The 10,991-nt window shown below is 44.5% G+C and overlaps 1 long non-coding RNA gene and 1 pseudogene across 1 annotated transcript; both read right to left on the reverse strand.

The window, feature by feature from the left end:
- Window positions 1-650: 650 nt before the first annotated feature.
- On the reverse strand, window positions 651-4,916 carry LOC110509423 (annotated as a pseudogene).
- A 289-nt stretch (window positions 4,917-5,205) lies between these two features.
- Window positions 5,206-10,889, reverse strand: LOC118945354. Its single transcript, XR_005040517.1, has 5 exons — window positions 10,608-10,889; window positions 10,397-10,510; window positions 9,997-10,192; window positions 6,279-6,422; window positions 5,206-5,572 (listed from the first exon to the last, which is right to left on the reverse strand). It is a non-coding gene; the product is annotated as an uncharacterized LOC118945354 (long non-coding RNA).
- Between the last annotated feature and the right edge of the window lie 102 nt (window positions 10,890-10,991).

A 10,991-nucleotide genomic window follows, 5' to 3' on the forward strand; every position in this document is an offset into this window, starting at 1 on the left:
CAGTTGCTTATTTTCGCTCTCGCTCTCTCTCTCTGAGTGGTCGTTTGGAGTGACTACGTGGGAGATAGTCACAGAGTACATCGATTTTTCCTTTAAAACAATGCACTCTGAGACTAATGACACAACAATCTCTTTGATAATATTTGACTATTCCGCTTGATTTTCCATCCCATTGGAACAGCTCTAAAACCACTCACACGGTACGTTGAATGTGTTGAGTGGCATACTTTCTTTAAATTCTCTTCAACTGCTACTTTTCAACTGACAACATTTGTGTTGCAAACACTACAGCTTTTCCTGAAACCTTCTCTGTCTCTGTTTAATGATTCATAATAATGTTGATTATTCTTATTTTTCCTCAATAGAACTAATTATGGTTAGTGTGCTGTTAACGTAGTAACTAGGGATTGTGTATTTTTTAGTTTTTAGTTTATTCAATGTTTTTTTAATGCCGACTCTAGTCTGTGAACACTATGAATGCATTATTATATCCAATACATTGTTTAGTTTACAAGAACTCACAACTTTGTGTTCTTAAAACAAAGATTGGTTTATTAATGAGTTTGTTCATTGGTTTATTAAATAAAGGTATTGATGCACTTGCAGTTTGATGTAGCTTTCTTTCAGTAGATGATTATACCAATTTATAACACACAGTCGCTGCCAATGAATTAGGTGATTTGATTTCTAAACTCAATATTGGGAAGATATGTAGCATGTGATGGGGGGCGGCACATTAGTAATAATTTACTGCAGTGTCTGTGCACAACAAATCAATACACAACAGTATTTCAATAAAATGTGCATTTCAGTCCACATTTTTCAGTATTTCTATACAACCACTGGTAGTCACTGTATTTTCTCTAAGCCTCACTGCCTGAACACCATACGGTCCCATCCTTGACCTGTCCGTCCAGCAGGAGAGTGGAGGAGTGGGATGCCTGGAGCTGAAAAGTGATGCTCGAAGAGGAGGCCATCCAGCTCATGCTGTCCATAGAGTCATTGAGATAGGGCTGGGCCTCATGCTGAGGGCTGTCCACAGAGTCATTGAGATAGGGCTGGGCCTTGTGCTGAGGGCTGTCCACAGAGTCATTGAGATAGGGCTGGGCCTTGTGCTGAGGGCTGTCCACAGAGTCATTGAGATAGGGCTGGGCCTTGTGCTGAGGGCTGTCCATAGTCATTGATATAGGGCTGGGCCTTGTGCTGAGGGCTGTCCATAGAGTCATTGAGATAGGGCTGGGCCTTGTGCTGAGGGCAGAGAACATAGCGTTCTGCATGATCATGATGATGCACCTGGATTGTTTCCAGATTGCCCATGTTCTTCCAGTAGGACGGGTGAGGCAGTCCAAAGGGCTCCCAGCCCCCAATGGCCCCTAACAGAGAGCCTGAGGGCTCTTCCATGTTGACGTAGAGCAGGTCATCTGCCTCCTCCTGCTCAGGCATATCCTCCAGGGCTTTCTCCAGGTCACAGCGCAGAGAGGGGAACCCTGGGCAGTCCTTAGGACTCAGCAGCCAGCAGGAGAACATCAGGAAGTAGCTACAGTATGAAGGAGAGGAGGGGATGACTGAGGCTTATACAACATGAGAAAAAATAAACACCATTTCAGGTACTCCACGAAGGTTACGTTGCCTCTACTGTATACCAGCAAATAATGATAATTCAGTGAACCAACTCATACTATTCAAGGATTTATGTGTACAGATCCAGAACTAGAAACTCACATGGTGTCCAGGCAGCCAGGGGGCTGTTTGAGGCGGTTGCCCTGCCTAAGGTAGTCATAGATCTCACTGTTTTCCACTCCAGGGTGGCTATCTCCCACATAGTCACTCCAAACGACCACTCAGAGAGAGAGAGTGATAATAAGCAACTGTCACAAATGTTGTACTTGTATTTAGTTCTTGTTACTTAAATATTGACATACTTATTTAATACTAACTTGATTACTTATGTAAATAAGGTATTTCTGTTTTGCAAAAATGTCTAAAAACCTTTTTTCCCTCTATCTGAAGGGTCTGAATACTTTCTGAATGCACTGTATGTCGAAGGATTTTAAAACACGAATACAGAGGGGTACATGGAGCACATCATGTAGCCAGACCAAGTCAGGAAGGATTTCTCACCACATCACTCTTGGTGGTGTAAACTCTGTCTACCAGGCTCTCCATAGCGATCCGTTTCACTGGCATCTTTGAAATGCATCCTTGTCTATAGTAGTCCCCCGTTATAGATCTTCTTAGAAAGGCCAAAATCTGACACACAGACAGTCATATTCTCATTCAGCCTGCAGGACAGATATGTACAACATAATAAACACTGTATTGTTACTTGTATCACTCAACATGCAAGACTTTCACAGAAAAACGTTGAAGAGATTGTGTGAGAAAGAGTGGAACACATTGACAAAAGAGAGGTGAGAATCCTCACATGCAGTTTCGCGCTGCCAGGTCTCTATGGATGGACCTCTTGTCGCTCAGGTATTCCATTCCCCGTGCCACGTCTGTCATGAACTTCACCAGCATCTGAGAAGGCAGGGACTGATGGATGGAGAGGAGACGGAGACGATTAGATGAGGCAGTTTTCTCCAACAGGGGGTGCTATACAGCAGCACAAATGGAAAATGCATAAAAGGAGAAAGGCCACAATGCCAAAATGTATTTGTGTAACAAAAACTTTACGATCTGTGTGGGAGGGAAGGGAACTGACCAAAGGATTGTCCACAAGTCTAGAGTAGAGCAGGAAACTGTAGAGGTCCCCATGCTTCATATAGGGCACTCCTTCATACAAGCAGCCTCCCCGAGGAAGTCCTCCATCTCAGTGCGAGATGGAAACTAAGAGAAGGTGAGAGGGAGGAGAAGGTGACTCAGGTAAAATATGGGAGAGGCATGGTGGAAACTGACACTGTCTGATTACTCACTCTTCATGGTCTTCACAGCTACTTTGAGGACAGTCTGTTGGTGCACCAGAAGCCCTTTTGGACAGAGCCAAACTCCCCTGCAGAGTAAGTAAGTTGTTAGTCAGGTGGGTGTATCTGGGGATCTAAGCCTCTTAAGGGCCTGGGATGTTTACTCGTAGCCTGAGTAGTTCATGTCTAGGTTACATCATGTATGATAAAGGCTTCAGTCAGAGCTCACTCACCCTCTCCAAGGGTCTTGCCCAGGGTCAGCTTGTGACTGTCCACCATCACGTCCTGCAACCTCTGCTTCAATTCATCACTAATCACCAGGCTGTTCACTGTGGAAAGGGATAGATAATAGTCCCTTACACTGATACAGGGATTTCTGAAAACATTACATCTTGGAAAATAACTTTAGCATGAATCCTCCCCCACTGTCCTTAAACAACTGCCAAAACATATCAGAGTGATGCCTTACAGGGGATGTTGTTCTTGTGAAATCCCGGCTCAGTAACACATGATACAATTTTTCTGCTGCGGTTTTGAAAAACAACCCAGATCATGAGGCCATTATTGTTAAGCTGCTCCAGGCTTACAGTATATATTTTTCCTTCCTGTTTACCTCACCATAACAATGCTATATTCACACTATCAACAAACACACCCCGAAACTATGATTTAAACCAGTGGTTCCCAAACGTTGAGGCGCGCCTGCGAGGGGTGGGCGGGGTGTGAACTCAGTCCAGCTTTCAACTTACTCTTGAACGTTGTAAAAGTAGAATGCACAAGGTGACATTTCTATATTGGGAAGTGCATCGTCAGTTCCTCTTGTCATGTCAGTCATTTCAGACCTTAGAGAGCTATTTATAAATTGTCAGAAATGTCCAGATCAACTAGCCCATGTAATGTTCGAGTCACTCAAATATCACATCAATACACATTAGACATGACAAAATGTGTAGAATTGCAGGAAAAATGCTTTAAACCTGCTAAATGTTCTCTCTGCCAACAAGAGGGGTGTGAACAGTTTGTGTCATGAACAGAGCTTGTACCATAGAAATAGATGTGGCGTGCGTGCAGGGGGGAATGTTCCCCAATACTGTAAGGTGGGCCTGCGTGAAAAAGTTTGGGATCACCTGATTTAGACAGTTTTCCATTTTTATTGTAATAAATCAACTAAAAGGTGTAGGTGCCTTGACCCCTAGAAATACTAGCAGTATGACTCTACCAAGATTTGTATTCTGTTCTCAATTAAATCCAAAGGGTTGTGTTAACAGCCAGATCATGACACTACTCTGCTTCTCCACATCTGGCACAGAACAACATTGAGCAACAGGATGAAATCCAAGCCTCGACACCTGTTCCTGAACTCTCACCCTGCACGACACATCATTTGATTCCAATCATTCACTTAAATAACTAATATATCCGCTCATCCTGCACTGTTTCTCTTATGTCACTGGCATGGCAACTCACATGTGGCTTCATTTGACTGACGATTGTAGGTGCGTCCTGCACTGTATCTCACCACAAAATCCCCACCAGCGTTCCTCATAGGGTAAAATGTCTTCCTGTTGCACACACAGATGGTTTAAATGAATCATCTGACAGTAATGAAAAACAATGGAACAAAGTGATACAGGGACAGTGGTGTAAAGCACTTAATTTAAAAAAAAATACTATTTATATTTTTGACAACTTTTACTTTTACTTCCACTCATTCCTAAAGAAAATAATGTACTTTCACTCCATACATTTTCGCTTACACCCAGAAGTACTCGTTACATTTTGAATGCTTAGTAGAATAGGAAAATGGCTCAATTCACATACTTATCAAGAGAACATCCCTGGGCATCCCTACTGCCTCTGATCTGGCGGACTCACTAAACACCAATGCTTCATTTGTAAGTTATGTCTGTTATGTGCCCCTGGCTATCCATAAATGTATATATTTTTTTATTTTACCTTTATTTAACTAGGCAAGTCAGTTAAGAACAAATTCTTATTTTCAATGATGGTCTAGGAACAGTGGGTTAACTGCCTGTTCAGGGGCAGAATGACAGGTTTGTACCTTGTCAGCTTGGGGATTTGTCACCTTGTCAGCTTGGGGATTTGTCACCTTGTCAGCTTGGGGATTTGAACTTGCATCCTTCCGGTTACTAGTCCAACGCTCTAACCAATAGGCCACCCTGCCACCCCATATTGCTTAATATCAGCAATTTTAAATTATTTACACTTTTACTTTTGATACTTAAGTATATTTTTGCAATTACATTTATTTTTAATACTTAAGTATATTTAAAACCAAATAATTTTAGACTTTTACTCAAGTAGAATTTTACTGGATGACTTTTACTTGAGTCATTTTCTATTAAGGTATCTATACTTTTAGTCAAGTATGACAATTGGGTACTTTTTCCAACACTGTACAGGGAGAACTATAGGTACATACCCAAAGCATGTCTCTCTTTGTCTCAGTATAATTGCATATATAGCATAATGTGCTACCGATTAAATCAACCTAGAAAACACAGCCCCTCAAATATTCATTTTGAATCTCCTGCTGTTTTCCCTTCTCCTTGACCCATCACAGCCATCCTGTTGTCTCCCTCGGTTCTGTCCAGACTGACCAGGGTGCTTCTGTTTGAGGGATTGGACTGGGCTCCAGGGTCCGCAACCTGCAACAGTACAGGCACTCACACTCAGGGACACACTGCCCAGGAGGCTAGAGAGAGGGATAGCTAGCTCAGAGGACTGAACTGACTCCATAACAGCCTAAGACAGGTAAAAAGAACAACAGCAAAGATACCCATTACACTGTGTGTGTGTGTGTGTGTGTGTGTCAAATCAAATTTTATTTGTCACATACACATGGTTAGCAGATGTTAATGCGAGTGTAGCGAAATGCTTGTGCTTCTAGTTCCGACAATGCAGTAATAACCAACGAGTAATCTAGCTAACAATTCCAAAACTACTACCTTATACACACAAGTGTAAAGGGATAAAGAATATGTACATAAAGATATATGAATGAGTGATGGTACAGAGCGGCATAGGCAAGATGCAGTAGAGTATATACATATGAGATGAGTATGTAAACAGAGTGGCATAGTTTAAAGTGGCTAGTGATACATGTATTACAAATATGCAGTAGATGATATAGAGTACAGTATATACGTATACATATGAGATAAATCATGTAGGGTATGTAAACATTATATTAAGTAGCATTGTTTAAAGTGGCTAGTGATATATTTTACATAAATTCCCATCAATTCCCATTATTAAAGTGGCTGTGTCTGTGTGTGTGTGTGTGTGTGTGTGTGTGTGTGTGTGTGTGTGTGTGTGTGTGTGTGTGTGTGTGTGTGTGTGTGTGTGTGTTACCTGGGGCATGTTAGCAGTGAGGTATTCCACTCTTGTAGCCCGTCTCGCTCCCTCTCCCTCTATCCCTCCAACCTTCTGTCTGTCTCTCCCTCTATCCCTCCAACCCTCTGTCTGTCTCTCCCTCTGCCTAAGCACCTCTGACTCCTGTTGAGAGATGTACTGTAGGTGAGAGAGATAAGATATCTTTCCAAAATATTCCTGTACATCTTTGTGGGGAGGTCGGGAACATATGCTCTATTTACAACACAAAGTATAGCGCACGCACACACACACACACACACACACACACAGACGCACACGCACACGCACACACAGACACAGACACAGACACAGACACAGACACAGACACAGACACAGACACAGACACACACACAGACACACACACACACACACACACACACACACACACACACACACACACACACACACACACGCACACACACCTTGAAGATCTGTGCCGCCTCATGCGTGTGCATGCTATCTTCAGATAAAGAAACAGAGTAAAGAGTCTAAATGGTTAGGTTACACAAAGACCTCAGATTCATGAGTCTTCCACTGCATGCAACAACAAACTTACGGAAAGAACCAGTACGATGTCTTTTTTTTCTCCTCCACACAGTCAACATTGTGTAGTTAATCAAATCAAATGAATCCAAACTTACATTCTCACAGCACAAGAAGGGTGTTTTATTTCAACTCTAAAATCTGGTTACTGATTTGATTGAATTGCCGTTTTTCCTGACTACTGTCACGCCCTGACCTTAGAGAGCCTTTTTTATTCTCTATTTGGTTAGGTCAGGGTGTGACTTGGGTGGGCAAATCTATGTTTCTATTTCTTTGTTGGCCTAGTATGGTTCCCAATCAGAGGCAGCTGTTTATCGTTGTCTCTGATTGGGGATCATACTTAGGCAGCCCTTTCGTTGCTTTCTGCACTGCATGTAGCTTTATGGTCGTTTCTGTATTTTGTTGTTTTCTTGGTTTCATTTGAAATAAAAGTAAAATGTACGCCTACCACGCTGCACCTTGGTCCCCTCATTTCAACGAACGTGACAGAAGATCCCACCAAGTGACCAAGCAGCATGCCCAGGAGTGGAGGATATCCTGGACCTGGGAGGAGGTCATGGCTGGGGACAAGACCCTGCCATGGAAGCAGGCGGAGGCAGTGAGAGACGAACGGCGACGAGACCAGGAATCAAGGAAACGACGGCAACCCGAGAGGCAGCCTCAAAAAACATTTTTGGGGGGAGGCACACTGGGTGGAGAGCGGAGCAAAGGTGGGAACAAGAACCAACTCCCTATAATTACGATGAGGAGTTGGTCACGGTTCAGATACCATGTTTTCCGGTTCTGTGCACCGTGCCTCCAGTGCGCACCCTTAGCCCGGTGCGTTCTGTGCCTGCTTTCCGTACTTGCCGTGCTAAGGTGAGCATCTGTCCAGGACGGATTGTGCCGGCTCAGCGGTCCTGGTCTCCAGTGCGCCTCCTCGGCCCAGGAAATTCTGTGCCAGCTCTACACATGGTTTCGCCAGCACAACCCAGTGCGGCCTGTGCCAGCTCCCCGCACTTGCCGTGCTACAGGGGGAATTCAGCCAGGATGCGTTGTGCCAGCTCTACGCTCCAGACCTCCAATGATCCTCCACGGCCCAGTATATCCAGCGCCGGATCTACGCACTATGCCTCCAGTGCGCCTTCACAGCCCAGTGCGTCCTGGGCCAGCTCTCCACACTTACAGAGCTAAAGTGGGTATCCAGCCAGGATGCGTTGTGCCAGCTCCACACACTCGGCCTCCAGCAACGGTCCCTAGTCCGGAGCCTGCAGCGACGGTCCCCGGTCCGGAGCCTGCAGCGACGGTCCCCGGTCCGGAGCCTGCAGCGACGGTCCCCGGTCCGGAGCCTGCAGCGACGGTCCCCGGTCCGGAGCCTGCAGCGACGGTCCCCGGTCCGGAGCCTGCAGCATTGGTTCCCGGTCCAGAGCTTCCAGAGACGGTTCCCAGTCCGGTGTCCGTGACGACGATCTACTGTCCGGAGTCCGCGACGACGATCTACGGTCCGGAGTCCCCGGTGACGATCCCCGCACCAGAGGCGCCACCGACATGGGGGGAGCCTCAAGCGGAGCGGGGTCTGCGTCTCGCACCGGAGCCTCCACCGAGATGAGATGCCCACCCGGACCCTCCCCTATAGGTTCAGGTTTGCAGCCGGAGTCCGCACCTTGGGGGGTGGGGGTACTGTCACGCCCTGACCTTAGAGAGCATTTTTTAAATTCTCTATTTGGTTAGGTCAGGGTGTGACTTGGGTGGGCAAATCTATGTTTCTATTTCTTTGTTGGCCTAGTATGGTTCCCAATCAGAGGCAGCTGTTTATCGTTGTCTCTGATTGGGGATCATACTCAGGCAGCCCTTTTTCCCACCTTAGATTGTGGGATCTTGTTTGTGTGTAGTTGCTTTCTGCACTGCATGTAGCTTTACGTTCGTTTCTGTATTTTGTAGTTTTTTTGGTTTAATTTGAAATAAAAGTAAAATGTACTTCTACCACGCTGCACCTTGGTCCCCTCATTTCAACGTACGCCTACCACGCTGCACCTTGGTCCCCTCATTTCAACGTACGCCTACCACGCTGCACCTTGGTCCCCTCATTTCAACGAACGTGACAACTTCATTTTACTTCAGGAAAATGATTTATAGGTCAGCATGGGTTGATGTGCACTACACCACTGTGGTAGTGGCTGTTTCCCCTTTCTCTTCGAAAGTCTCTCTTTCCCTTTTTCACAAGCATGTCTACATTGCAGACTGTGGAAAGCATGAGAAAAAAACACTTCTCCTCTAGCCTTAATTCAAACACACTGCAGCATTATGAACACAGCAGGATTGCACCACCTCTGCCAAACCATGAATAGACCATGTTTAATGTGTTTCCCTCCTGCTCTCAGTACCTCCTCCTTCACTCAGGCAGCTTGCTCAATATAGAAGTTTATATTTAAAACACTGAGAATGGAGCGGAGGAGTGTTCCTACTGGCAAACTTGACTGTCTATTACCATCTCAGAGGACTACCACTGACAATCTTTATTTAATGTTGGGTCCCTATCGCTTCAGTTTATTTGATCAAAAAACACTTGAGAATGTTTAATCAATTCCCAAATAGTTTTTTCAAGAACAATCTTTGTTCCAAAACCAGTCTTTCACAGTGAGTCACTCAACTGAGACTACTCTCGTTGCTCCTCCCATATTTCCTGTGTGTCTCTGAGCTCTGCTACATAGGTGTTGTTGCACTTGTTGAATTCCCTTATTGTAAGTCAGGATGAAATCATCTGCCAAAAGGACTAAGAAATGTAGAAGTGAATACAAATAACTATCACGTCAACTCCCGCTCCGGCGCTCAACGTCACCGGTCTACTAACCACTTGTCCTGCCAACCCATCTTTACGCATACCTGGCAACCATCATTATGCACACCTCGTCTCATCGGTCACACCTGAACTTCATTAATCCCTTGATTACTTATCCTTTATACAGCACTCTTTAGTCATCAGGTAGTATTGTTTTTGTTTTCATGTCAGACGCTTCTCGTGTTTTGTATTGCTCCATGTTTGTTGTTATTAAACTCACTAACTGCACCTGCTTCCTGACTCCCTGCATCTACTTTATAATAACGAAAAACATTAGTAACATAATTTTATAAACACTGATGGGTTGTAGGTGGAAGATTGTGGCGTACAGCTTACCTCCTTCAGCTGTGTGCAGTGTTACCCATGGTGTCCACGGGGAAGCACCCTGACTACTACGGCAAGCCACCCTCACGTCATAGAAGGTGTAGGGCTTCAGTTCAGGGATCAGGTGTTGAGCAGGTGGTACATAGACATTCTGATTATGGATCAGGAGATTACGCAACGTGTTGCGGTAAGGACCAGACGGAGCTGCCTGAAATATCAATCATGGTACACAGTGCATAAAACATTAATACCACTTTCACCTGGATTCACCTGGTCAGTCTATGTCATGGAAAGAGCAGGTGTTCATAATGTTTTATACCCTGTGTATAACTCATGAGCAGTTACTTTTAGATTGGCTCTGTATCTGGACTATTCTATAGTCAGTCACACCAGTTTCTTGGATTAGTCTTACCCGTATAGAACACAGAGACAGGATATACCCCTCCAAAGCCAGGCTCCCAGGAGATGTGTAGGGAAGAGTTGGTGACCTCTACAACTTGGATTTTCTGTGCCTGGGAGGGAACCACTATTCCAAGACAGAAAGAGAGATAGTCATGGATAAAAACCAATCCTATCAACATGTTAAGTAATGTCTGTTGCACCCCTGCCCTGTTGGTACGGACCCGGCACAGTTCCAGAGGCTGAGGTAGCCACACCTTCACTGTTGTGTGCTTCACAGGAGAAGCTGCTGGTATGGTTGAGGCCTAAATGGTGACAGTCAGAGAGGTGGTCAGTGATATAATGAATGCTTTTGATTTTATCAACCCTCTTTTATGAAAGAATTGCCTCTGAAAATATGTTTTACATCATCACACAATACATAACAGAAATGCTTTTTCCTCGTGTCACTATGTAAATGTTTTCTTTTTTTATCTTTAACTCTGCATTGTTGGAAAAGGACCATTAAATCAGCATTTCACTGTTAGTCTACACCTGTTGTTTACAAAGTATGTGACAAATACAATTTGATTTTGATTTTTGATTTGATTTTGATTTGTTCTACGTGT

The sequence above is a fragment of the Oncorhynchus mykiss genome, chromosome Y (genome assembly GCF_013265735.2).
Source record: "Oncorhynchus mykiss isolate Arlee chromosome Y, USDA_OmykA_1.1, whole genome shotgun sequence".
Taxonomy (NCBI): domain Eukaryota; kingdom Metazoa; phylum Chordata; class Actinopteri; order Salmoniformes; family Salmonidae; genus Oncorhynchus; species Oncorhynchus mykiss.